A 25960-nucleotide genomic window follows, 5' to 3' on the forward strand; every position below is an offset into this window, starting at 1 on the left:
ATTTATGAGCTCAAACAAAGCATTTGTGTGAATTCTTATTTTGCATAATTGCTTATAACCACCTGGGAGAATCTGGGTTTCCAAACGGCAAGCTGCCCAGTACACTGAGGTATTGAGGCAACCAGGAGATAAAATGTAGGACCGTGGACATTTTTCTTCTCTGCATGAGGGGACAGTGCCTGAGTGCATTCATGAGTCTGCTGCTTCTCTTCCTCTGCTCTGCTTCAGTGGGTAGACATGGAAGTTGTGCGCCTGAACATTCCAGGGGCCGGGTGATCTATGTGCACCTCCCACATCACTGTCCAGACCTCCCTCTCTGCACTGCCAAAGTTACTCAAGATCCAAATCTTGAGAAGGAACACCAGTGAGAGGCGAACAAAACCCAGTATCTCCAAGAATGTCCTGGTGGTCCGCTTCTCTGTGCGCATGAGGTGCCAGGGGGATAAACAGTGCTTTATAGATTCCTTCATATGTGGATATTGAACCTCACTCGGGGGAGAATTATATCCAGGTCACAAAATGCTTTTATTTTTCTTATAACGTGTGAATTTAAAGCAATATGGCTGCAATCCTATGCACATGTACTTGGGAGTGAACTGCAGAGTGTGGTCTGAAGACACCTGAGGCCACATCTTGCTGAAGCAAAGCAATTCTGGGTCTGGTCAGTGCTGGAAGGGGAACTACATATATGCCTTTTAGGGTTCCCCGCCAGGAGAAAGATGGGGTGTACGTACCAAAAAATAAAAGTAATCAACATAGTGGGGCTTAAAGGTAAAGGTAAAGGGACCCCTGAGCATTAGGTCCAGTCGTGGCCGACTCTGGGGTTGCGGCGTTCATCTCATTTTATTGGCCGAGGGAGCCAGCATACAGCTTCCGGGTCATGTGGCCAGCATGACTAAGCCGCTTCTGGCGAACCAGAGCAGCGCACGGAAACGCCGTTTACCTTCCCGCCGGACCAGTACCTATTTATCTACTTGCACTTTGATGTGCTTTCGAGCAGGGACCGAGTAACAGGAGCTCACCCCATCGCAGGGATTCAAATCGCCAACCTTCTGATTGGCAAGTCCTAGGCTCTGTGGCTTAACCCACAGTGCCACCCGCGTCCCTATAGTGGGGCTTACTTCTGAGCAAACATGTATAGGATTCGGCTGCATAATTGTCTATAATTACATCAACTTTATAGGTCTTCACAAAGGAGAGTAAATTATGGGAGTCCCTTGCTAGTGACCTACCCCAAAGCCCAACAGAAGACCCTCTTGTACGCAGACAGTTGGGAACACTCCATATCCCCAGTGATGCAAGCAGGGGAAGATTGGTTGCTGAGAAAGAAAGGATGGTTAAAGTTGCCTTGTTCTTTGTTTAGTCATTGTGCTTGAGAAATTAATTTTTTTTGGCATTCGTTCAGTTAGTCTGTCAAAGTTGTTCTGTATTGATGGAATAAAATGGCTAATACAAGTAAAGCTAAAAGGATAAGGGGGTGGGGTGGAATAACAAAGGAGATTCTATTTTAAACACATTTGCTGCAGTATTATTATTTTTTAAGATGTCTTTTATCATAAAGGCAAAGTAAGAACTGGAAAATTAGAGCTAATTTAACATAAAGAAGAGTATAAGCAAATGTGTAAAATCTAATTTAAGAGATAACATTGATTAGTGGGACTAGAATTAAGCATTGCAGAAAATCAAAGGATGTTGAGAGTTGCAGTTTGTTTTCCTATGAATAACACATTCCAGAGGTTTCGGTTGTTGTTTTTAAAGAGTAATATATTTTAATTGAATAGCATTCACCAACCTAATTTCCCCTCCCCCACCCACCATTCTTTCCATTCTGTTTTTTTTTTAATGGAAATCATGTGGTTTCAACAGTATTCCCAAGTTACAAGTAGCAAAATTTCTTTAATTCAAAAATCTTCAAAATGAGGCATTTGGATTGTGAAACCAGCATCCCTTCACTATAAAGCTCATTTACTTAATTGAGCTTGTGCCAGCGGAGTACTTTTTAAGGATCTGAGCATGAGAGACTTAGGTGGCCACCACCCATATGTACTTGAAAGCTGCTTAATTAGTTAGTGCACTAAATTTCCCTTTGGACCTGTTATCATCTCAATCATCCTTCATCTTGTCTGATTTCATTCTTCCCAAGCTGCCATTGAGAGTGCTAATGTCAAGGATAGAATAAGGACAATTTTGCAATATGTCGTGGCAGCTCTGTGCCTAGAAATCTGCACCCCTCCCCTCTCATATTTAACCTAATTTTCTCCCCTGTAACTTAAGCTTCTCCTTCGGTCCTCCTTGGCTAATGAGAACAATTGATCCCTGTTGTTTAAGTATGAAAGACCAGCACCCCTTGGCTTATCATCTAAGCTTAATTGGTTGGGTACTGGCACCTTAATTCCATTTGTACTGTGTCAGCAACTGCGAAAAGTAGTAAACTACCGAAATTCACACCGGTGCCTTTGCTAAGTGCTTTGTAACGCCTCTGACAACTTTTGTGGCAGTGACATAGAACTATTCAAAGTGTGAGGGAGGAGGGCTCCTTTTTGCTTTTCTTTTTAATTAGGGATTTGCCAAGTACATTGTGAACTTCCAGGGTTAATATTTCTTTACTATGAACAATGTAGCACAAATTATTTGAAACAGAAGATGCTTTCCTTTCCTTTCTCATTTAGCACAACTGTGCTAAATGAATACATGGCCTTTCCTTGCAGAAATGCGTAGTGTTTCTAGGGGAATTAGGGGAATTGCCAGGTTGTGTGTAAGCAATGCCAGCCCCAAATTTTGAGAGGCCCTTGCCCAAGAGACCCAAAATGGGACCCCTGTATCTGACTTGATCTGCTTCCTCCTCACTGTTAGTAAACACTGCACTATTTGTGTTCTCTTTCCCTTTGGGCCCAGTCTGCACAGTTGCCCAGAGGCATACCACATCGCAGGTGGAGGGTACTGTTTCACCTCCTCACTCTTGCCTTTGCCTGTATATATTGTATTTTTTGCTCTATAACACGCACCCGACCATAACACGCACGTAGTTTTTAGAGGAGGAAAACAAGGGAAAAACATATTCTAAACGAAACAGTGGATGTATGAGTTTTGTGGTTCATGCTGTGGCCACAGACATGTGATCTGACAGTGAGTTTGGAGTAGCCCAATGCAAAAATCCTGAGGATCCATGCTTTGTAACCACGTTTTTGCACCACTGTGGCCCCAGGCAACAGTGGGTGCGTCATTTTTTTGGTGCAAGATGTAGCCATGGACATGCTATGTGATCTGATGGTGAATTTGGGGTGACCCAGTGCAAAAATCCTGAGGATCCATGTGGATCCGTGCTTTCTAACCACGTTTTAAGTGGGGAGGGAAGGAAAAGCACTCAAGGGACAAGGAGCACGCGTGGGGTGTGTGGAGAAGGATGCTGCTAATAATGCAGAGGAGGGGTATAAGGGGAGAAGGCTCCTCTCCTCTCCCACTTTGCTCCTTTAAAGCAAGCAGGCTCTGCTTTTCTCCCTCATCCCTGGCTTAGCGAGCTGAAAAACTTTGCTGCTATGTAGCGAGCTGAGTGGGGAGGAGAGAGGGACAGAGAACCTGCTTGCTTTAAAGGAACCAACCGGACAGGAGCCGCTTACACTCGTGTAAGTGGCTCCTCTCCTTTCCCGCTTTGCTCCTTTAAAGAAGCAGGCTCTCTGTCCCTCTCTCCTCCCCACTCAGCGGCTCTTCTCCCGCTTTGCTGTTTCAAAGTGAGCCTCGGTGGAGGGAAGGAAGGGGAACCATGGATCCTCTGCTCAGACTGCAGCAGATCCCCCCCGCCACCCGTAGGCATTCCCTCCATAACACGCACAGACATTTCCCCTTACTTTCTAGGAGGAAAAAAGTGAGTGTTATGGTGCAAAAAATACGGTACTTGAAGGGGGCAGTTTCAGCAAGGAGGAGGAGAGCCAGAAAGCTCCAGAGATCATCAGCAGGTGTCTTGTAGGTATGTGGGCCTTTGAAAAGTGCCTGACAATGCTGTCCCTGTGTATAAGACATAGAGTTAGGGTTGCATGGAATAAGTTTATAGAAGAAAGTGTCTTTAGCTTCAAGAGGCTATGCCAAAGTTTCTGCACTGAATTCCTAGGACGTATTCCATCATCTCAAAAAGATATTGACCGCATTCAGAAACAAACCTTGTGCACGTTCACTCTAAAATTAGGCCTACACATCTACCAAACGTAGGTCAAAAGTATTGTGACAGCCAGCCGCCACCCACACTACAATTCTCTAGGCTCCATTCGTGGCCAGTGCTGGGTTGTATTTAGCTTATCCCAAGTTTCCCTAACCTGGTGCCATCCATATGTTTTGGACTGTGCCCGCCGAGAGTTGTAGTCCAAAATGTATGGAGAGCACCAGGTTGGGAAAGGCTTGCTTAGCTGGCCACAGGTTGTGCAGAACTACCCTAAACCCATGCTTGGAAAGTGATTGGCCTTGTTCACACAGCACAGTTTGGGGGGCTCCGAGGTGTATAAAAATGTCACCATTGTATTCAGTGGAGGGTCACCAGAATTGTCACTGTCTTACCAGTTGCCTTTGTCTACCAGTTGTTGGGGATCACTGGTAAGAAGAATCATGTTCTGCTCACATCCTGCTTTGAGGGCTTTCCATCTAGATGAAAACAAGTTGCTGCACGCACAAGATGGGGTTCCGACCTGATCCAACAGGGCTCTTTCTTATGCATTCCCTGTGCATATTGACAGTGGAACAAATCACAAGGCTCTTTGGATGATGGGCAGTGTGCCAATGTTATTTTGCCATATATATAATTTCAAGAATTGTGTTACATTTACTCTTTAAAACCGTCCAAGACGAATAGAATGCAGCAGAGAGAAAAGGAAGAGGGTGGGGGAAGGAAAAACCTATAGCGCTCAAGAGTTGTACAAAGGTTTAGAGAGCCACCTGCCCCAGCTTCCTGATGTGGCATTATTATATTTTGAACTTAAGTCAGTGTGTTGATCTAAATGTGCAGATAGGTGACATTTTGAAAAAACTGGTGATACTCTGCATGGTTCTCTTATTTCCATTTGGGTAGTTTTCTCGTTCCTGCTGAGGCTTTGTACAATGGTTGCCTTGACTACCACAGAAATCAAAATAACTTCAAAGATCAGCAAAACCATCTTCACGGTGTGCCAGTTTGCCTCTCGTTATAATACTCTAAGCTTTTTTATATTTTATTTTAAGGGGTCCTAACACCTCCTGATTCTTCCTGCTGGCTCCGGTACTGTTGTGTAGTAGTAATAATAGTAGTAGTAGTAGTAGTAGTAGTAGGCTTAACGAAAGCATTGTGGCAGGAGAGAGAGAGGATTTGCTTCAGTTCCTGGTAAGACACTTTCAAGGAGGCTCTGCTGTGGCTGGAAATGAGCCAGGAATATTTGTCTTCCATTTCCAGGGCTGCTGGTGGCACCTCACCACCAGCTTGGCCTGCAGTGGCACAAATCCACAGGTCATTTTACATTGGATGCATGCCCAGTGTGTGATCAGTCCACTAGACAAGAGTCAGCATACACTGAATGAGTACCCAGTTGGCTTGCGCAGCACCGAGCCAGATTTTAGAAGCACAACATGTGCTGGTGAGACAGAAAGAGAGTAATTTGCCAGAGCTGCTGAGTTCCAGGTGCCCATATGGTGACCGGAGCCAGGGACTGCTCTTCCGATAATGGAACGGCACCTACCTGGAATGGCTTAATAATGCCGAAGTCGCTTAGGAAGGTTGTGTCTTGCAGCTCTTCAAGCGGCACACTCTGAGAAAAATAAAACCGCAGAGACTTTCCCTCTCCTCTGTTCTCCCAAAGCCTCAGAGAAGCTTCACGCCTCCTCAAAGTCTCCATGTCAAGGAAGAGCCATGCAGAATTCTCACTAAGTGGCTTTCTCGGGAAGCATCAGATGTGGTTCTGAGGACACCAAGTCCTGGGATTCCTCCTGGCCTCCCTTGCCATCTCACAGGCCCTGTTAAGTGCTCAGTTGCTGCTGAGCATATCTCCATCTGCTTAATCACTGGCAATGCTTGAGCATCTCTTCTACACTAGAGTGCTCCCAGCCCTGCTATGAATGACAGGAAACCATTATTATTATTATTATTATTATTATTATTATTATTATTATTATTATTATTTTGGCCAAGGAAGGGAGTAGCCTTAGAATGGAAAGCAAGCTCCTTTTGCTTTTTAAATTTCTGTTTCTTCATCTGGATGCATCACTGGCAAACCACATTGTGGCCTGCCGTGTCTCGTTTTCCAATTTTCCCACAGTGACTGACATGAGGCAGTGATACATGCCAAGAGTGTGGTGCAGCATTTTGACTTTGCCAGAATACATTCCATCTTTCTTTAGGGGCTAGCGAGCTCACTACAAATCTGCAAAAAAAACCCTTGAATTTCCTTAATTAAAGGTTTCATCTTTGGCATCCGAGTGATTTGTGAGTCAGAGCAAGGAAACTTGTAAGGCAGTGCTGAAATGGTTCTGTCAATGCAGGTTGCAGGGATCAATTGATTAGCTGAGCAGAGTGTCATCAGCATAAGAGCACAGGGAGGGGAGAGGGAATGGAAAATCATTCTCTACATAGTGATATCAACCAAAGATAATAGAGTACAGTATGGGTGGAAAACAAACGTGCTGCCACCCAACTCGATGCAAATGAAATAGCCAAAAAACCCAACTCAAGATTTGTGCTTAGCAGCTAAGAATAGCAAGGTTAATTACAGATAGAAGGGAGAGAGGTAGGCAAAATTGCAGCCTCATCCAGATGTTGCCACAGCCCTACTTCTAAAATAATTAGTAACAAGGATTTACCATAAAGCTGTCATGGTGTTAACACCTTGAAGGATGGGGAGCCATTTATCTCCTGAAATGATATGCTTGTCATGCTTCAGGAAGGGCATATTAATGAGGAAAGGAATCGTGGGTGGAGTGGGGTGAATAATGGCATATTTAAAGAGACGAGGAATTAAAATCAATGACGAGAAGCACCAAAAAAACCAACAAATGAGTCATTTATTAGGCAGTGACAGATTTAGCTGAGCACCTACTGAAAATTCTGCCCTCATTGGGACGTGTGCTTCAGGCCTAAATATTGAGGTCTGTAAGCTTAGCAGCTTGACACAACTGTTGAGATAATGTACAAAGCAAACCACTCAGAATTGTTCCGAAGCCCTGTGGCCTAGACTTCATTTGAAATCTCATTTTTCCACTGGGAGAAGACAATACTGAAATTAAACTGCTATTACAGCATCGCCCTAATTTATAGCCTCATTGATTAATAACGCAAATGTATTGAATGTTGCTGGAACGACTGGCTCTGTAGCTAGCAGAGAAGGAGAAATTGTTCCTTCCTCAAGGAGACTGCAGTCTAAACAAGAAGCCACCAGCCAAATTGGGCATGATTTAAAGTTCTAAATTAGAAGTCATGGATATTTAAATGTGTTCTCTCTTTTTAGTAAATCCTCAGTGAAAGGCCAGCTTACAGGAAACATATATCCTCTTAGTGCAATGATCGCAAGCACTTTATTAGGGGGCACAAATCATGCTTCCTCATTGAGCATGAATCTCTTACCTATACATACATGCATATGTAAGCAGCCATATCTCTCCAAATAAGCACCAAAAATCCTAAAAGAAAAGCAAATATCTACTACACAACTTTTCAATGATAGGCATTTATCAATTAATTTGGAGCTAACATGAAAGCTGGCATGGAGCTCTACAGCAATATGACTTTGAGGAACACTGAATTTCACTTTGCAATGCAGAGAAACACAGTCAAGGCTGCATCAGAAATGGCTGCTTCTAAGAACCAAGTAAGAACCCTGCTGGATCAGACCAAAGGCCTATGTAGTCCAGCTTCTTCTACCCAACTCCAATAAAACAGGTGCCTCTGGGAAGCCTACCAGCAAGACATGAGAGGAATAACCTCCTTCTGCTGTTGTTCCCCAGCAGATGGTATTCAGAGCCACACCGCCTCCAAACCTACAAGCAGAATGTGGCAATCAGGACTCGTAACCTTGTCATCCATGATAATTTCCAGATGCTGTTGCATAGTCCACCTTGCCTCTGACACTGGGCAACCCACATTTGTCTCCTGCAGGCCCTAGCACAGGTGCCAAGCCCCACCCATCTCGATTCACCTATACACACACTAGTTAGCTTTGCTGCCTGTGTATGAATGGTTGATGGGATATGAGCATTCTGTATAAGCCACTCCCAATGCAGCAATGATGGGAAGGAAATCACTACGGCTTATGGGTGTGCGAGGGGGCCAAATATTCCATAGGTGATGGAAACTGGTGCAAGGAGGGTGGCAGCTTATGATACTTGGATTTAAAATTGGAAACACTCTTTGAAACAGATCACTAGTGCCACAGTCTAAGGAAATCTGCTTTAAAATGGGGAGAGTGCAAAGGAGGAGATTTTTCTTCCCAGGTGTTCCGAAGTGCAGAACATTGCATGGGTGGAACAATCTACCATCTCTTTGTTTGCATGATAGCCCACTCCACTCCCACCTGTTTTTCTCCCCATCAGACGTGTGTGTGTGCGCGCACGCACGCACGCACGCGCCTGCCTGCCTGCCTGCCTGTGCCTGTGTGTGTCTGCATGTGGGTGAGTGGTTCCAGTGTGTTGTCTGAATGCACATAAGGCCACCACCCTGCTGAAGCTAATCAGGTCTGTGGCAGGTCAGTGCCTGGATGGCAGATCTAGAAGAAAGGTAGGGTATAATCTAATGAAATAAAAGAAAGAGTGTGATGGGTTGTAGACTTGGGGGCGCATGGATGATGCAAATACCCCTGCTCTAGCCACACCCACTGGTACAGCTGTAAAACTCTGACAAATTCAATCCAAGCATGCAAATTCAGAAGGAAGGAGATCCTGTGTATAGGATATGCACAAAGATTATTTCTATATGGGCCATGGAAAAATTAAATAAAATGTTAGGAATCTTTGCCAGGAAGACTTTTTCCTGCTGATTCCATCTGCCTTATAATGCCTATGCAGTTGCCTTTAAGGCCTCTTTAGCAGGCATTCACACTTCCTTAAGAACCATTAACACATGGCTGGAACATTTCCCTTGCTTCATTCATTGTGTTAAAATTAAAGGAATGCCATTGAGGAACATGGCGTGGTTATTTCTTTTAACAGTAAGCAGATGAGTTTAAAAAGCAACAACATATGTACATAATTTTCTAAGTAAATGGACAGTAATTTTGGTGGAGACCCTTAACATGATAAAGAAATGAAAGTCTCTGGAGAGTTGGTATGGGCCTTTGCAGATGTTTGTGTGGTATGAAACTTACCGTATTGCAATAAAACTATGTACTGTATGATCATAATATTGTAGAATTGTAAGGGACCCCAAGGGTCATTTAGTTTAACCCCCTGCAGTGATTGGGCCTTTTGGGCTGGATACAATCCCCTCCATTTTGTTGTGAGTGCTTCTGTGTGCTTGGAGGGGCGTGTCTATGCATGTGTAGAAGACATAGGAGCCAACTCCTAGGGGCTGTGGGGGCTTTGGCCCCCCACAATAAAAAAATTAAGGCACCAGGCCCCAACAAAGTTGATGGGCATTCCCATTCAAGTGGTGTGTGTGCACTGCATCATGTGATCGATTATGTGGGGCGAGGGCTTACCTGGGCCCCCACAATATTTTATTCAAGTTGGCACCCCTGCTAGAAGGTGCTTCTAATGAATCTGGCAGCACCTCATGCTGCTTTGTGGGGTTCCGTTCCAGAAGGTTTCTGAGCTTCAGAACATGGGGCTGCTATTGCTAGAAAGAGGGAGTGAGAAACAACCTCACACGAGTATGGCCTCAACTCAGTGTGGTGGTGTTGTAGTTGTGGTTGTTGTGTTCTTAATTTAGCCATCCTCTGAAACATGTACTAGGAGAACCAGTTGTCTTGAATTACTGCCAATTAATAATATAAAAATTAACAAAAAAAGGAAAGAATTACTGCTATTACTTATATCTGTTTGAGTTAGCTTGTGTTAATGCTCTGTTGAGTGAGACCTGAACTCCAGTTTCTAAAAATTTCTCTTCCCCTCCAAAAAACCCCCACTCCTATTTTTCTGTCTGGGCACTTTAGAATTTCTTTAAAATTACCTATTTTATGAGAAGTAAACATGCTTTGGGGGGGGGATTGCATGTGTTTCTTCTTTCCATTATACATTTCTCAAACACTCTCCAGTTTCACACCTGACTATATTTACTGTAGAAAAAGAAAGGCTTAGGAGACTTTACCTCAGAACATCTCCCCATGAGCTTTAATTGAAGTAGGGGAGGCATGGCTGCCTGGCTACTAAGCACCTTAGATTGGTGCACTTGCTTATTTTGTTTGTTTCCTTTACCTTTAAAAACAATCATTCCACAATGATTTATTTAAAAGCAAATGGGCTTCTCATAACCCTGCCCCATGAACAGCTGTCAGGCATGCAGTAGGAATCTTCTCCACCTTCCCATGTGTACAGGAAAGCACAGCAGAGGAAGCCAGGGGGTTTTCAGGAAGAGTGGGGACCCAGGAAGGCTGCAGACTACCAAAGAGATTATTTGCACTCACAAACATCCCTTGGCCATCTAAAAAGCACAGTCTGCACAACAAAACAGCTGCACCCCACCTTTGAGAATCCCGTTGAAATTTTCTTTCCCTCATTTTTTGATAGAAAGTGGTTAAAAAGGGGGGGGGAGCATAATTTTTCAGCACAGCAAACTTTTCAGCATATCAATTGTAAGGTCAGGGTAAGAGTGCCTCCGTGTCATGAGTTACTGAAATGTTCCCCACTGGTGGGACATTTTTAATGTCCAGCATGGCTCCTTTCGTTCTCTTAAACAGGGACTATCCTGTTGTAAACTGCTGAAGGACATTTCTAGCAGGTGATACGGCTTTCTGCAGAGCAGAGACAACTTGGGAAAGTCAGAATACCTGCAGTGGGAATATACTGAAGACTGCATGCTCCATCCAGCCAGACAGTTGCTGGTATTAAATAATTTCTTGTTTCAGCTGCTCTCCCACTGATCTCATATGCAGTGTGCATTTCCTAGGGAAAGGTGCCTGTTTCTTCTTTATTTAGAGGATTCTGATATGGAACTGTAAAGTGGACGGGTTTAAATCAATACACTATTTTAATCCTATACCATGGCAGGCTGCCATGTAATAAAACCAGATTGCTGCTGCTTCAACTTATTTTAATCACTAATAGTGAGAAATGGAATTGCTGCTGATTTTCCCTTTCCAGCCATCATTTTGATTAGCAGGGAAACGCCCTCAAAATTGCAACAGTTTCTGTTCATAAGATATAATATGAAATCTGAATCGATATTGGCGCATGTGGGATGGAAGTATACTGTGGTGAACGCCAATTAATGCAGATGCCCCCCCAAATACCTGCAGAATCTGTATAGGAGGAGTGGGTGGGCATGCACACTTTGATGAGGAAATGCTCATATATTCCAAACACACATAAGACTTGCACCTGCCATTTAGTCAGAAGAGAGGAGGGAGAGGTGTATGTTTAATGTGGCTTCAATGTCCTATATCTAAATAAATACCCAGCATCAAACAAGGGTCACCTAAAACATTTCTCAGTCCCGATCATTTCAACATTTCAATGGGAAATGAAACTGCTTTGCTTTGGCAAGATCCTGCTCAGTGATACCAATCTTACCAGTTTTAGGTGTATTTGTTTGGTTTTGTTTCTTCTGAAAGATGACTCTTCCTCACCAGTCCACTTTGTAATTTGCAAGGATTTAGATGATGATGATGGTGATTTCTAATGTTCTGTAGCTGGAATTTTGAAGATATGAAAGTTAGCAGTGAGATAGATAAAATGTGTATCTGCAAATGAGTTCCTAGGCAGAAAATCAAACCATTTAAGGAGCTTTGCACATTCATTTGCTCTTGCAGGTGTTAATTGTGCCCTTGGCGTTATTCTTCAGTTCTTGGGCCATTGGGCTCCAAGATGTATTTATCTCTCATACAAAGGACAAAACCACCCAATTCCAAAACGACCAGAGTTGGGTCTGCAGGACTAGTCCTTCTAGAAACAACCTATGGAAATATTTTGGTTCTAAACTCTAATTTGTGTTGCATTTACATTACGTGATTGCAATCGTCTATCTACCTGTGAATATTGCAGGCCAGTAGACTTTTATTAAATTAAACCAGGCTATGGCACATGCCCAATATGTGATTGCCAGTCATCTATAGCCCTAATATTTAATTATGAAGCTTTGTTATAAAAATGCCTGTAGCCTTGTCAAGGGCATTTCTCTTCATTTTCCATTTTATCTTTGAAGGAAAAGGGAAAAAAGGCTTTACGTGCTTCTGAAGGACTGTTGAAAACATTCTGGAACTGCTAGAGTCAGAAAGGGTAGCATCCTCTGAAAAACAATTCACATCCTAATTCAGCTTGGCAAAGATGGAGAGCCATTCAGGGGCTTTCTTCCCTTCTGGACAACTCTTCAGGGACCACATGCCAGTAGCGGGTATGACCGAAGCCAAACATTGGCAAAGCAACAAATGTGAAACAGCTTAGTTTCACAACACGCTCAGGCATAGTCTATCCTCTATACAGGCAAGCAAGAAGCACTGAATGTGCAAGAGCACATTCCAGCCAGGTAAAAGCCCTCAAGGAGAATGCAGAGGAGAACCAGTACAGGGAAGAGGGCTGGGGAGAGAGGGTGTGGCTTAGAGGGCCACATTTGGTTCTGGGCCCTGAACTCCTCCCATTTACACAGGCCAAATTGGATGAAGAGGTACAACACCTGTGCTTCTCCAATTTTTTTTAATTTTTTTTTTTGAAAGCCAAAATCCTTCTGATCCAAGATGGGGAGCAGAAGCTTGTATTTATGGTTGCATTCAACAAAGTAATTTTGTTGTGTGCCAGGACCTCTGCCTGTGCAGTGGGATGTTATGTTCATCTTCTCTCTGTGCACCCCACCCCATCTGCTCCAGAGGTTGGGTGAAACCCCAGAACATATTTTGGAAGCACAGCAAGAGGGAGAGGAAGTCCCATTGCACGGGCAGAAGCCCTTGCACTAATTCCATCATTCCCCACTAAACAGATTTTTGGTAAAATGTTTTATTCTATCATCTATCTATCATCTATCTATCTAATCTATCTATCTATCTATCATCTATCTATCTATCATCTATCTATCTATCTATCTATCTATCTATCATCATCTTCTATCTATCTATCAACATGTGGCAAGCCTAGGCTGCTCAGTGCATATTTGGTTGGATCAAAGACTCTATGCATATGGCGTTGAATTTACCGAAGACAAACATCATAGAATCATAGAATTGTAGAGTTGGAAGGGACTATGAGAGTCATCTGGTCCAACCCTATGATGCCGGAATCTTTTGCCCAACATTGGGCTTCAACACATGACCTTGAGATTAAGTGTCTCACGGCTGATCTACCTTGGCTTAGCTCAGTATGGTGAAGCAGTAAAAAGGACCTATGATGAGGAGCTAAGTGGTTGCGAGCTCTGCTACAGGAGTCTGCACATTCACGTGGTCTTGCTAAGCCATAGTTTGGTTTACCATGCCATGTGAACCAGGCCATCTTGACAAATCCTAACTATAAGCTACGTACAATTGCAAACAATTTTCACTTCTTCTTTCTAGCTTCTCCAATTGTCACTAGCTATCGTAACATTAACACGTTGTGTAAGTTTGTTTTGCCTTGGAAGGGTGTGTATTTATCTTGTCTAAATATTTGTTCAACATAGGAGGCACTGATGGTCATGTTGTTGTTTTTTAAAAGTTGCAATTAATAAAATGTCAACTTTGTGGACTTTGGCAGAACTATTTTCTAAGGCAGTATTACTTCTCCGACCCATTTGTTCCAATAGGAGCTTTTCTCCCCAATACAAATTTCAAGCATGGGGGCTGGGGAGGACCAGTTTAGATCAGGACCACAATGCAGCAAAAGGATAAACTCTCTTCCTCTCCTACACTAGGCTTCTGATCTGGATTAGGATCCTACCATGGCAAGAAAAAAAAACTGGCATTCAAGGGCAGGCTGTGAGATTAACATTGCTTGCAGTTAGACTCTAAGCATCATTCAGCTCCAAGTGCTGCAAGCTGTGCAGACTGCATTAGGTGCTTCCTTCCAAGGGAGAAAAAGCATGTTTAATATCCAGCTTTTCTTTACTGTATACATATTTTTATTTTTGTTGTGGAACTTGTATGCTGCTTGTATGCACAAACTCTCAAGAGTGGCAAACAAATTGTAGAAGAAAATTAAAAACACATTTTCTATAATAACTATCCAAATACCTACAGATATTCCAGAGCCCGCTCAAAGGAAGGCCAAGGAGGGAATATTTTCCAAAAGAAACATTTGGAAAGGAATTACTTGTGCCAGAGTTTGTGGGATAAATCCCCACTCTGCCGCCCAATCTGTCTTAAATGGTCTGAGAAAACTGGCATGGCTACAGAGCTGTTCTGCATGAACGCGAGAAGCCATTCAGCGAACGGTGATTGAAAATGCCACCATCTCTACATGAAGCAACATGCTAAGAAACTGAACAAACTGGTCTTTGCCTGTTCTGCAGAGGTGTTGGCAGTTAAAAGTAATCTTTAGGAACAGAAACCCAAAAGAAACAAAGGACCCAAGCAGGGATTACTTGAGTTTCCCCAAAGCTGCACTGATGTTACTTCACAGTCTAAAGTGTGGAAGAGAGAACATGTTGCTCACATTAAATCCCTCTCCAACTGAATGCATTTTAGCCAAGGGTGATCTAGAACTATCAGTGCTAAAATATGTAGGTGTATATTTTATTTTTTTATATGGTAAAATATAAATTGAGGAATGTTGGAGAGTAGGATGTGGAACTTTCTTCAGGCAAAGCATGTGCTCTATCACTGAGACACGGTTCCTCCCTTGTCTCTGTGGCAGCACTTCTGGGGGTGGGGCATTGAAGGAGCAGCCACAGAATCACAGCGCAGAAGGAGCTGCCCATGTGTCACTGTGAATGCTGGTGTGTTTCTTTGTTAAATGAACAGTTTTGTAATACCCCTTAAAATAAGGTTACCAGACGTCCCCGTTTCCCGGGGACAGTCCCCGGATTTACAAATCAGTCCCCTGACAAAATCCATTGATGTTGAAAAGTGTCCCTGGATTCATTGAAAAAAATCTGGTAACCTTACCTTAAAATAGCCACGGTTTTAACCCCTTTCTATTCGCTTTCATGCTTAATAGGGCTTTGGAGGACCCAAATAAACTTTGTGCTACCATGAGTTGAAATAACAAATTAACAAGAAATATATAAACAAATTCCTTATGTTATCTTTTTGTTGAATATCATGGGAGTTTGGCTCAAACTACTACAGTGGTACCTCGGGTTAAGAACTTAATTCATTCTGGAAGTCAGTTCTTAACCTGAAGCTGTTCTTAACCTGAGGTAACACTTTAGCTAATGGGGCCTCCTGCTGCTGCTGCTGCACCACCGCTGCACAATTTCTGTTCTCATCCTGAAGCAAAGTTCTTAACCCAAGGTAATATTTCTAGGTTAGCGGAGTCTGTAACCTGAAGCGCATGTAACCCGAGGTACCACTGTATTCTAAAATCAGTGGAGAATTTTCAAATGGTTGGATTTAGCAACCACACTAATAAAAAAAAAGATGAATCAAAGAACTTAAAAAAATAATAATCCAGGGATGTGGGAAAGTAGAGATTTTAAGAATTTTTTTGGATTTCCAATATTTGTTGTTTATATATCTGAAGTGTGCAGCAGTTTTCTCTTCTCTTCTCTTCTCTTCTCTTCTCTTCTCTTCTCTTCTCTTCTCTTCTCTTCCCTTCCCTTCCCTTCCCTTCCCTTCCCTTCTCTTCCCTCCCTCTTCCCCTCTTGTGACTGCATTTCCTAGAAGCATGAAAAAAACAGAATAATTTGCTACCTGACACAGACATCTGTCTTCAAAGGCAAATTGTTTATTAAAGAGAGGAGAAGCAGGTTACTCAGATATTCATGCAAGTTAAACATTGAAAGCTCAATTAAGTCTTCCAGAGACAGAGATTGCATTGAAGAACAGGAGAAGTAATGCAAATTGCAGGGACTGAAAAACTGAAGCCAATATCTTTCTCCTTGTGGTGTCTGTGGGATAAGAGTACCCAAAGACCACTTCACTGTCAAGTTACCTTGAAACAATGACAGTGTGAGCATCCCCATCTCCACCCCCCACCCTTCCAGTCAAGGAAACTGACATGCCATATCAGAACTGTGCTAGATATAACCGCCCAGCAAGCTGAATCCCAAAGCATCTGAAATGCTTACCTTAGAACAATGGCTACCCCAAAATGGTCTCAAACTACATAGACACTGAACCAAGCATTGACAATTCCTCTATTCTTGGGTGGCACTATGTTCTCCAGAAAGTGGTGCTGGAGATAGAAAACCATCTTAAAAACCATTCCAATAAAAATGCAGATTGCAGAAGGTCTCAGCTTAAAAAGGCTTGTTGAAAGATAAGGGTCTTCAGTAGGCACCCAAAAGACAACAGAAATGGATCCTGTCTATAAGATTCAAGGGAATGAAATTCCAAAGGAATCTATTCAGTTTATGCCTGATCCTTCTTCCTGAAGGGGCCCAGGGCAGCAAACAACGAAACAGCAAAACAATACAATTAAAATCATTTTAAAACTCCTAAGACACTTTAAAGCAGTAATGCCCTTACAGCTATTAAGTTCCAGCTTGCCAGGGTCAGTATATTTCAGCTGTCAAATGCTTGGGTGAACAGGGATGTTTTTAAAATTCCTCCTGAATGTTAATAAGGCATCCCTACCCGCTGGGGCCACTGGTAGACTTTGCCACACTAACTGACTTCCATATGGATGGGTCAGGATTTACAATAAAGTTGGTGCCATCTGGCATTAAGGGCTTCACACTTGTAGAGCACAGATGCTCAGGCATAGTCAGGGCATCATTTAGAGAATTCACGGCAAGATGCCACATTAAAATGTGGGCTCTCATTCTCTCTTTTACACCTTTAAGATCATTTCCCACCTTGTCCTCTTCAGAAAAACTGAGGGGAAGCATTTCACTACTCCTTGTTCACAACTGGATTAAGGCCACCAGGAGCCAGATAAAATTGCTTCACGAGTGCACTAAACAAGAGCAATGGGAAAAAACAAAGCCCTATAAATTACCCAAGTCCCTAAAAAGCCGTACTGGGGAAAGCTGAAGGAGGTCAAAGACAGTCACTTAAGATTATTTCAACTCTTATTTACTTACTTACTTACTTACTTACTTACTTACTTACTTACTGTACTTATATAGCCTGCATAAGATCTTACACTCCATTACTGAAGATTGACTCACGGAGAGACAATTGATAAACTCTCTGAGAATATATCTGAGTATGAAACTTATATAAACTTCATTTAATGAAAGTGAAATAAGTTTCATACTCATAAATATTCTCACAGAGGTTATCAGCATCAAATTGGGTTTCCTTTATTGCACCCCTTCCTCCAAGGAGCTCAGGGCAGTATACATCATTCTTCATTCCCATTTTATCTTCATCGCAACCCTGTGAAGTAGGTTAAGTTGAGAGATAGTGACAGGTCCAAAGTGGGGATGAAAATCTTAGAATGGGGGTGGAGTCTTTCACTTCCACTGGTCTCGCTCAGATTTATTTTATTATTTGTAAATAATTCGTAAAATTTGATATTGCAGTTATTTTATTTCTAGCGGATTTTGTTATTCATGCTTTGTTATAACATCTAAATCTTGTAACTGGAACCTGTGGGGAAAACGCACATCAGTGGCATCTGCCCAATGAATAGCCCAGAATAGTTTTAACGAGCATTACTGTCACTCAAGGCTTTACTGACCTCAATAGGCCAGAGCACCCATTACCAACTTTGGTTGGTGCACAAACTATGGCAATTCCTGGACAAGAGTAGCCTTTCCACTGTGGTCCATACATTGGTAACTTTGTGTTCTTCATTAGTGCACTGTACTTGGGGCAACTCTTGTGCATGGCTCAGAAACTGCAGCTAGTGAAAAATACATTTGCTAAAGTGCTTAGTGGGATTCACACATATCACATGGGTGTTGAAAGACTGGCTACCTATTAGCCAAGTTCAAGGTTTCATGTATTAAGTGAGCCTTAAAACTTCCCTGTCTTGTGCATGAGATTCCTGGCATTTTTAAAACACACACACATACACAATCAATTTACAGCTTTTGTAGAAAACAAAACAAAACCAAAGTGTTCCATTTTCAAGATACTGCAGTACTAGATAAGAGATTTTTATATTGCCAGATTACTTATCTTCAACGGGACACGGGTGGCGCTGTGGGTTAAACCACAGAGCCTAGGACTTACTGGTTAGAAGGTCGGCAGTTCGAATTCCCGCAACGGGGTGAGCTCCTGTTGTTCGGTCCCTGCTCCTGCCAACCTAGCAGTTCAAAAGCACATCAAAGTGCAAGTAGATAAATAGGTACCGCTCCGGCGGGAAGGTAAACGGCATTTCCGTGCACTGCTCTGGTTCGCCAGAAGTGGCTTTGTCATGCTGGCCACATGACCCAGAAGCTGTACGCCGGCTCCCTTGGCCAATAAAGCAAGATGAGCGCCGCAACCCCAGAGTCGGCCACGACTGGACCTAATGGTCAGGGGCCCCTTTACCTTTACCTACTTATCTTCAGCGTCTAAATCTTAGGTTCTGGATCCAGTTGGGATACTCCTCATCTTCCATATACATCAGGAATGGGGAACCTATGGCTCCCCAGATGTTATTGGACTACAACTTCCATCAGCTCAAGCTAGAATGACCAATGTCCAGGGTTTATGGGGATTGAAGTCTAGCAACCTCTGGTGGGACGCGGGTGGCGCTGTGGTCTAAACCACTGAGCCTTGGGCTTGCCAATCAAAAGGTTGGCGCTTCGAATCCCCACAACGGGGTGAGCTCCTGTTGCTCGGTTCCAGCTCCTGCCAACCTAGCAGTTCGAAAGCACACCCAAAAGTGCAAGTAGATTAATAGGTACCGCTCCGGCAGGAAGGTAAAAGGCATTTCGGTGCGCTGCTCTGGTGTCGGTGTTCCATTGCGCCAGAAGCAGCTTAGTCATGCTGGACACATGACCCGGAAAAACGCCGGCTACCTCGGCCTGCAAAACTAGATGAGCACCTCAACCCCAGATTCGTTCACAACTGGACTTAACTGTCAGGGGTCCTTTCCCTTTACCTAACCTCTGGTAGGCCACAACTTCCTAGGTTCTGCTCTACATCATTTGAAAGAACAGAAATACAAACTGCTAAAGGCTACTTTTACATGGCACATAGTAACCCAATGCCAGCTATTAATATTAATTTTATACCACTTTCACTGTGCACAAAGTGCTTTCATTTTAGAATTATTCGCCATCACATCCAGCTTCATATAAATTATGTGAGGGAGGTCATTATAATCCATTACTTCAGAGTGCTGAGAGGTCATCTTTCTTGAAAAATCCAAGCCAACCATTGTAATTCTTATTCAAACCTGTATTGTGCAGGTATTCACATTCCATGTGTGTTGAAATAGAACATTTTGACTAAATTAAAGAGACCAATTTTCTCCATAACTATATATGTCTTTATTTCTCTCCTTATATCAGTGTAGTGAGTGTGCACTTTTCTCAACATGATCAGTGTTCTGTTCACGCAGAATAGGTTTCCTTGGTGATCTTTCAGTTAAGGATTCTGCATTGGCAAGACCTCTCTTGCCGCAAAACTCTGCAATATAAAAATACTCTTAAAAATTTACAAAATCTGCCATGGAAGGCAAATAATAACTGTGCAGAATGAATTCCTAATATTTATGCCCCAGCTACAGCATGTAAGCACGGGTATCCTCTGATTTTCTGTGCTTCCACTGTCATAATATTCCTGGTAGTGACTTGCAATCTCATACATACTAAACATGTTTTTAGCATACAACCCATAAGCAAGTTTTTTTCATGAATTCTGCCCCCACCTCATCCTGTGTCCACCCATTTCTGTGCTGTATATTAGTAGTTGCACGTATTGTCAATGCAGGAGCATCAATCCACCAAGTTGCATAGTATAATCATTCAGCAAGTGACATCAATGCCAAATGATGCCCTAGACTCTCCACTCACTGTTAGCATGTTGATTCAACAGAGCTTATTAAGTCTCAAGCATGACTAAGACCTTTTAAAAACACTTCAGAGTAAACGGAAATTAGGCTATTTCTAGTCGCCGTTGTGTATTCGTTCATTTTATGACATTTTATGACAACGAGCTTTGACAATGAGCATTCATCCTGAGTTTGCTTGTGCAGTGCTTATACATCCCCCAAATTTGTTCATCCCCCAAACTTTTCGGCACATTTCCCCATCACTTTCTTAATCAGAAAACGGCTGTGTGTTTTGTATCTGAAAAAGGTCATGCAAGACTATACAGACTAGAGGTGACCACTGTCTGACAATGACATTGAGTATCTTTATCACCAACTCCTGTACAGTAGCCCTAACGCATGCGCTGAATGCTGTTTATTAGATTTACATCCTGCTTTGCACCTAGAATCCTCAAAGTGAAGTGACATGTATGAACAGTCCCATTAACCATCTGACAAGTTAAACAAAAGCCCTCCAGAACGAAGAATATTTAGTTCTCATATAGTTTCCAGAAGGCTTTCTGGAAGAGGATTTTCATGATAGGACACTACATACCATCCAGGGGAGATGCTGTCCCAAGGTCCCAACCTCCGGGAGATGCATAAAACAGGAATTTATCTCCAGAAATTTCCCTTTCTGCTGAACTTAAGGAAGGGGAGCAGATCCTGAGATGATCCCACAGCAGGCATGCCATGGTGTGTTAGCTTAAACTATATACAACAGCATACAACAGCATAAGAAGAGGCTGGATCAGGCCAATGAGCCTTCTGGTCCAGATCCTGTTCTCACACTGGCTGGCCAACTAGATGCCTGTTGGAAAACCCACAAGTGGGATCCAAGCACAATCACATTCTTGACAGTGAGCTCCAGAGCCTATGTAACAGGGTTCACCTAATCCAGAATTGGATTTCTCTCCCGCATACCAACACACACTTCTATTGTTCATAAGAAAACCAAATGTAATTTTAAATTTACTTAGGGAGGGGAATAAAACACACACACACATTTAGGCTAAAGTCCTGTACCCATCTACTTATGAATAAGCCTCACTGCAGTCAGTGGGACTTATTTCTGAGTGGGCAGTAAAACAATTGCACTGTTAATCATCTGAATTTAAGTGTTATCTTCTGCAACTTGCATTTGGTCTAAACGCTGAATTCTTTTTTGTCCGTCATAAACTTAGTAGCTCTAGTATACTTACATCGTTGGGATTTTTGTTTCCTTGGTTGGATTTCAAAACCATCTTTTCATGTGGGCAATCTTGTATACTGCGATATTTTACCCAGTCAAGGGGAGGAGGCGAGCAACCTGAATGGGATGATTGGATAGCATGTGGAGCTGTTAAACATAAGGATGAATGGTAATAAAATAAAGTTTGATTCCACAACTACCTACTGTGGTTGCTTCTAAAGATCAATATGCACGCTATAACTTTCCTCTCTTCTATTCTCCCCTGTCTGTTCCTGTAACTGAAAATAATCCAGTTAGTAGGTTTAGTGCATAGTATGTTTTTCCCTGCTTGTCACTGCCGGCATTCGCAGGTACACCGTGTTGAGCCTAAATTTTTAATCACCGAAGTCAATAACACGTTTGTCCCTGATTTCATGGGGATTAAAATAGCATGCTTTTTTAGAAATTGTCATGCTAAACATTCTGCATAGACTTGGAGCCTGATTCTCAAACCACTATACATTGCAATTCTCATTACACCCTCAGATCATATGCTCACCAGCCCTGAAACTAATGATTGGGATTTTAAACTGCAGGCTAAGTTCTGATGGCTCAAAGCAGCTTCTCTACCCACCCCACAATGGCCCCACATGCTGTAGCCCCTAGGCGCTCCTTGAAAAGCTGCTTCTAAGGGTGGTAGGGAGACTCCAGATCAACACATACCTCCCAAGTGCCCCAGAAAAAAATGGGACATCCCATTTTTTTACCCAAGATCGAAGGGGCCATATGGGGGTGCCACAACCTTGCATGCTCTCACACAGTGTTCTCGTCCCCCCCCCCCCAAACTGCAGAAAAGTCCCCCCAAAAGTGCAAAAGCGCAGGTCAGAAGACTTGTCTCAGAGTGCATCCCAGTTTGGGGGTTGAAAAAGTTAGACGGTATGTCATGCGATGCAGTACTGAGGGGGGAGATACAGGAGGGAGGTTATCAGCAGAAAATGGTGACCTCTCCCATTGTGTAATGCAGTGGGCATCTAGAATTCAAGCCATGAAGTCTAAACTCTGGGAAGTTATTTGAGGATTGCCATGGTGTGAGCTTTGCTACCTAAAACTTCAGCCCACTGATTGTAAGAAGTTGCTGTATACCTTTATTCTGCCTGGCTCTGTAATGTCTCCACTAACAGGCAGTGGCTTTCACATAGGAGATATTTCCAGTCTTACCTGGAGACATCAGAGACTGAACAGGGAAGCTTCTGCATGAAACAAAGATGCTCTAAAACGGAGCAACATCCCTTTATCTTTTCACTTAAAGCAACTCTGTGGTTTCATTATGACTTGTAATACTGTTCACCAACAAAATATTATGGAAAGCATTTTGATAGCTCTGCTATTTCTTTTGTTTAAAAAAACCCAGAGACTTGTGCCACTCTAAAGGCCCAAAACATTTATTATGGGACATATATGGTTTTTGTGCTTAGCTGCAGTCATCTGGGATCCAGAGCAAACTTGTGCTGTTTGATGGATATATCATTCGGTTTGCATAAATGATTTGTATATATTTTGAAGTATTTTAGTAATCTTTACCTTCACATTTATGCTGTTTCTATTTATCATTTTGTGATTAGGAATAATTCTGCTCTCTTTCTGTGTTGTGACAAGGCATCTTCTTAACACCAGTATGGCAGGCAGGTACATCAGTTTATATACTTAAGATCAGGAAGTCAAGTAGCACTTTATGATTGAATTGGATTAGATGCTGATTTGAGATCACAGAAAATGAAGCATTTGAAAAATGAGCTTGAAACCCACCCCCACCCCAGGATAAGTGCCTAAATTGCCAAATCCACTTTTGTCTCTGCATACATAAACACTGGCAGCAAAATCCTTCCCCACATAAGTGCCTGTCGCCTGCATACAGAGCTGGGAAGAGAGTAGAAAGACTCTAATTGTGGGACACTGGCAGTCAAAATATCTAACAGTTAGAAGGTCTAGGGGCAAACAACCACAGAACTGTACTGCTAGATAGGCAGACTCGTACCAAAGTACAGGGGTATCTCTGGTTATGAACTTAATTTGGTCTGGCGGTCCGTTCTTAACCTGAGGTACCACTTTAGCTAATGGGGCCTCCTGCTGCCGCCACGCCGTCGCTGCACGATTCCTGTTCTCGTCCCGAGGTAAAGTTCTTAACCCAAGGTACTACTTCCAGGTTAGCAGAGTCTGTAACCTGAGATGTTTGTTACCCAAGGTACCACTGTAATGCAATTGGTAGAGAGAGAGCTCTGTGCGATGCCATTTCCTCTGTTTACTGTAGCAGAGAAAACCAATACATTTAATCCTTCCTGCCACCTCTCCCCCACCCCATGTCTCCAGTGCAGACAGGTGCATAGCTGTCAACTTTCCCCCCTTTTTAAGGGAAATTCCCTTATTCCAAATAGGATTCCTCACAAGAAAAGGGAAAAGTTGACAGCTATGGGCAGGTGTCGGTCTGCACTGTCCTTGAGCACAGACTCCATTTTTGTAATCAGCTAAGTATCTTGAAACCTAGAACTATTTTTACCTGCATAGTTCTGCAGCCAATGCAATACTGTTAAGTAAGCAAAGGCTATTTTTAAGTTTCCTTTTTAAGTTGTCGTCTGATTGTTTGTTAAGAGGGGTTTAAAAGGAGGGGGGGAATCCAGCTCCCTTTCATGAGCTGGAGTTAGTCAGAAAAGGAAAGGCTTCACAGCCTAGTTCCAAAGCTTATATTTTTGTTGCTAAGGATGGAAATTTAATGCTCTGCTTAACCCACACACATGGGAGACTGGAGGGATAAATTGTATTTAGTATATCCTCTCCTAGCCATCAACAACCCATCCCACACTAATAACTTAATAATTTTAAATGTTCATTTGTCTGTTGCAAACAACTGTTTGCTGCCAGGAAATGTAACCTGTGCAGTGTATCCCTTTAAATTACCCATGTTACTTTGATGCTAGAGTGCTACTATGTCATTTGATATTATATTATGAAATCTCCAGTATCTAGGGCTCTGTAGTGAATGCAAAGCAGGGACATGATGGATCATAATTTACTTCCAATAGGAAAGTCAAGCTCACTTATATGAGCCATTGTGTCAAGTTTAATTAAGTGGTACAGTGTCAGATGAGAGCCTTCTATCGATGGCTTCAAAGAGCCTCTCAGATGGTAGAAACTGACATGCATAGAGGGAGGGGGATAACCCAAATAACGGTGTAGTTTTTTTACATTGTGTAAACCAGTGTTTCCCAACCTTGTGCCTCCAGATGTTTTTGGCCTACAACTCCCATCATCCCTGACCACTGGTCTTGCTAGCTAGGGATGATGGGAGTTGTAGGCCAAAAACATCTGGAGGCACAAGGTTGGGAAACACTGGTGTAAACCACACTTCAAAATATAGAGATATGGCAGCTGAATATATAAAGGTTTTCCATGGGTTGAAATTATTTGCAGTTTGCAGTGAAATCTCCATAAGGCAAGGAGCTTAGCCCTTTCCCCCTTTGGAGTTCAAATGTACACTTGTAATTTGTCTGGGTGGGGAGAGAGAGATACTATTAGGATTGTTGGTTTGCACTGGTTCTATTTGAAAGCTGAAGAGTGCTCTACAGCTGTTGTGTCATGCATGTTTTGTAAGGTTTCATAGCCAAAAGGAACACAAAAAGCAACCTCCTTTTCTGCCCTATTGCATTTCTTACTCAAACTAAACATGGATGGTTAGCAGAACTAGCGTATGTCTGAAAGATGTCCAGGCTATGTCCACACTGGGGTGTTGCCGTATTCATGGGTTTGTGCATTTTTGGCCACACATGAGCACTATCAGTTTTATGCCTCCAAAGTCTCTCTCTGTGTTTCCTGTCCACACTAGTGGGCAGTGCTTGATGAGATGCATTTGCGCTGAGCACTGTTCTCTCCTAACCTCAATTAGTACTTCTGCATGCACCATAAGTTCTGGAAACCTGAGGTGTGTTGTACACATGCATGCAGGTACTCGTTTTACCTGTGCTCATACACATTTTCTCATATATATATATATATATATATATATATATATATGAGAATGAAATACAAGTTTTCTTATATACCAGATTTGACCGTAAGTGCAGCCAACATTTTTTTAAAATAAATGTGTTGCTTCAAGGCAGGAAAGGATTTGGAGTCACTCACACAAGAGGCTGCTACTTCCTTTCTTCTCCTTTTCCAGCCTCCTGCACTTACAAGGGCATTAAAAATGTAATACTGCTGTTTAGAACAAGAGCAGGGCTATGCAAAAGAGCTGCTTTAAAAATACAAATTCTACAAGTGGTGGAAAAGGGCAGGTGGCATTATTACCTTTGGGCTAATAGAAACAAAATGGAAGCAGGGAATGTGTTGATAAATGTGGCCCAGAGAAATGGCATCATACGCTTTTTGGTTTTTTAAAGAGACCTACCCACTCAATGTGCGTCAATGAATTCCTAGTTGGGTAATGTGCTATCTTGTACTGCATTTTCTTCCCTCATTAAATTATTTGAGGATCGGAAACATCCAAACTTAGAAGGGGTGGGAATTGTGGGCTGCTTTTTGGACAAGGAAGACATTATGTGGACGTTGCTCTTCCCCCAAAATAGAGACACAAGCAGCTTCAAATCCACATTAAACTCCAGTGTA

The 25960-nt window shown here is 42.6% G+C and overlaps 1 protein-coding gene across 5 annotated transcripts in view; it reads left to right on the plus strand.

Annotated features, from left to right (window-relative positions):
* ADGRB3 (adhesion G protein-coupled receptor B3) overlaps positions 1–25960 on the plus strand; it is a 455754-nt gene that overhangs the window by 383518 nt on the left and 46276 nt on the right. The window lies entirely within an intron of this gene.

This window comes from Podarcis gaigeae (assembly GCF_964106915.1).
Source record: "Podarcis gaigeae genome assembly, chromosome: 3".
NCBI lineage: Eukaryota > Metazoa > Chordata > Lepidosauria > Squamata > Lacertidae > Podarcis > Podarcis gaigeae.